Here is a 3,361-nt window from a genome sequence, read left to right as displayed (position 1 = left end):
ACCCATTGGACGATCAGGCCTGTGTTTTCCAAGGTGCGCAGAGCCAGAAGTGAGTCCAGAGCCTTGGATGGTGGCAGCGGGAACCCCAGGCTAGCGGGTGTGCTCCAGGGAAGGGGTCGGCCGGACGGGAGGCACCCTAAGGGAGGCACTCGGAGCCTGGAAGGTGGTCGGGAGCAGGGAGGTGGGCGGCTCAACGTAGGAGCGCCCCCTACTGGCCCGCCACAAAAACCAGCACTGTTCTATTGGCAGCAAGTGGCACACACGGAAGAGGAACGAGCAAGGGGGCATATTTTCAGGGCACTGCTGCCTAGCACTGTCCAATGCAGTGTAGACATGCCCCAAGGGCATTTTCCAACTCCACTCACCTGCCCCCAACTGGCAGAATTGCTGCAAAAGCAGCATGACCTCCATCCATACTCAGGCTCCAAGCAGGTTGGTGTCATTCAGTTGGGCTCAAGGGAGCTCTATTGAAGTGAGAAGGAAGAATCCCTTCCCAAATGCCAGCTCACAAATCCTGCCAAGGAAACCATCAGAATCCATAGCTCCTACATGTGTCTATCACAGAGCAAGGTTTATCTCATCCAATGCACTAAGTACCTTCATGGAAACCATGTGGGTGAAACTAGACAAAGAGTGCACAAAAATGAACTCACAGAAAAAAATTATGAAGGCAGAGACAAGTGAACAGGGGTTGGAGAATACTTTTCACAGAACAGCACTCCTTTTTATTACCTCACAACCCTCAGGCTCAAGGGAAGTCTACAAAACACCAGAAGACAGGCCTAGGAACATAAAGTCATATAGCCTTACGGGACGCTAAAAAACACAGACTAAACCTCAACAATGGAGTTATGACTTATTAGAACCTACATGCTACTTTTGCTAATTTCCCTTCACTCCAAGAAAAAACATGTTTCCTTTTTGAACGGTATTCATTCGATTATTTATTTTACTGCACTTACCTCATTTTGTAGCCGCTCCTGCTAATGTCTCTTTCCTCCTATGGTACAGCCCTCTTAGTTTCATAGTTGGTAGGGTCAGAAGGAACCTGAGCAGATCATCAAGTTTGACCCCCTGCCATGGCAGGAAAGAGCACTGGGGTCAAACGACCTGACAAGGTGTTTACCCAGCCTCCTTTTAAAGACCCCCAGGGTAGGAGCCAGCACCACTTCTCTTGGAAGTTAGTTCCAGATCCTAGCCACCCTGACAGTGAAGTAGTGCCTCCTGATGTCTAGTCTGTATCTACCCTCTGCCAGCTTGTGACTGTTATTTCTAGTCACTCCTAGTAGTGCTTGGGGGAACAGGGACTCCCCCAATGCCTGGTGGTCCCCTCTGACTTGTTTGTAAATGACCACTAGGTCCCCCCTCAGCCTTCTCTTGTGGAGGCTGAAAAGGTTCAGGTCCCTTAGCCACTCCTCATAGGGCCTGCCCTGCTGCCCCCTGATCATGCGGGTGGCCCTCCTCTGGACCCTCTCCATGTTGTCCTCATCCCTCCTGAAGTACGGCGCCCAGAACTGGATGCAGTACTCCAACTGCGGCCTGACCAGTGTCGCATACAGGGGGAGGATCACCTCCTTGGACCTGCTTGAGATGCATCTGTGGATGCATGACAAGGTACAGTTGGCCTTCCTGACTGCATCCCCATGCTGTCAGCCCATGTTCATTTTGGCATCAATAATGACTCCAAGATCCTTTTCTGCCCCTGCACCAACGAAAAGGGAGTTCCCCAGCCTGTAGTTATGCTGCTGGTTCTTCCTCCCCAGGTGCAGCACCTTGCACTTGTCAGTGTTGAACCCCATCCTGTTCTCATCCGCCCACCCCTGTAACCTGTCTAGGTCCAATTGCAGCTTATTCCTCCCTCCTAGCGTGCCCACTTCCCCCCACATCTTAGTGTCATCTGTGAACTTGAACAGGGTGCTTTTTACCCCTCGTCCAAGTTGCTGATGAAGATGTTGAACAGTGCAGGCCCAAGGACTGAGCCCTGGGGGACCCCACTGCCCACATCCCTCCAGGTCGAATAAGACCTGTCCACCACCTCTCTCTGGGTGCGGCCCTCCAGCCAGTTAGTGACCCATTTGACTGTGTAGGTGTCGACGCCACAGTCCCCTAGTGTATTAATGAGAATGGGGTGAGAGACAGTGTCAAAGGCCTTCCTAAAGTCCAGAAAGACTACATCCACTGCTACCCCTGCGTCTAAGGATTTTGTGACCTGTCCATAGAAGGCCACCAGGTTGGTCTGACAGGACCTGCCTCTAATGAACCCATGTTAGTTGCCCCTAAGCATAATCTCCTCTGCTGGCCCCTCACGGACATGTGCCTCTTCTCTTCCTTTAAGCCAAATGTTTTCCATATTTTTGTTTTATCTGCTATTGAGCTCAAGCTATGTCTGCTTCTCCCTCAAAGCTCAGTACATCTCTGAATTAGTCAGTCTATAAGGTGGAACTTTGTTCTGCCTGGATGTGAGGATGGGCACTTTGTGCTTGACAGTTTGTCAAACTTCTCTCTCAATTATACAGTGATCCAGTAAAAGATAGCACAAAAAAGCCTTTTCCTAAGGTCACAAGACTGAAGTCATTTCATTCTCTCAGCCCTCCCATGGCCTGCACAGAATCAGGATTTCCCTATCTAGCCCAAAACTCAGGGCAATCTTTGGGACATGAGCACAGCACCTCTGGGGATTGGCATCCTTGGGGTGAGAGCCGATGTTCTAAACTAATGACTGAAATAGCCAGTAGCTAGGAAGGACCAGGGGGTCCATGTGCTAATGGATCCTGTCTTTCCCTTGACCTGCTCCAGTTCCTTTCCACTGCACAACAGTTTGCAGGACACTTGGATGGGAGTCTTCTCCTGATTGTATACCTCCTTCTAGCCTGGCCTTTGTGACCACACACAGACAGTGCAACGTTTACCGCAATTTAGTCTAAAATAGCTTGATAAAATAGCTTCTAAGGGAAGGGATCACACGATGTGGTGCCTGCAATTACAAGACTGGACATGGTGATCCAGGAAGTCCCTTCCAGTCCTTTGTTCCATTAGCTACCCATTCACCCTTGCTAAAATCCAGCCCAGCATTTCTGCATTTCTAATTAGTGCCCATTATTCCTACTATTGTGTCTCCTATTTTAAAGCACACAGACTATTCCTCCAGCAGGCAGTGGAACTTCCCCCGTGACTATTTGCTTGTTAAGAAGATTTGATTGGGGGGGGGGGGGGGGATATTTTCATGTTGAATACACAGAAGATGTGTATTCACATCTAGTAATGATACTAGCCCTTTAACAGTTAAGTCTCATCAGTTCTGCCACTGCTTTGGAACAATACATGCAGATTTCATCCTATTATAATGTGAACTGCAGATTAT

This window comes from Alligator sinensis, unplaced genomic scaffold, assembly GCF_000455745.1.
Source record: "Alligator sinensis unplaced genomic scaffold, ASM45574v1 scaffold505_1, whole genome shotgun sequence".
Classification (NCBI taxonomy): Eukaryota; Metazoa; Chordata; order Crocodylia; family Alligatoridae; genus Alligator; species Alligator sinensis.
The sequence above is the reverse complement of the archived record's forward strand: the minus strand, read 5'-3'. Positions refer to the sequence as shown.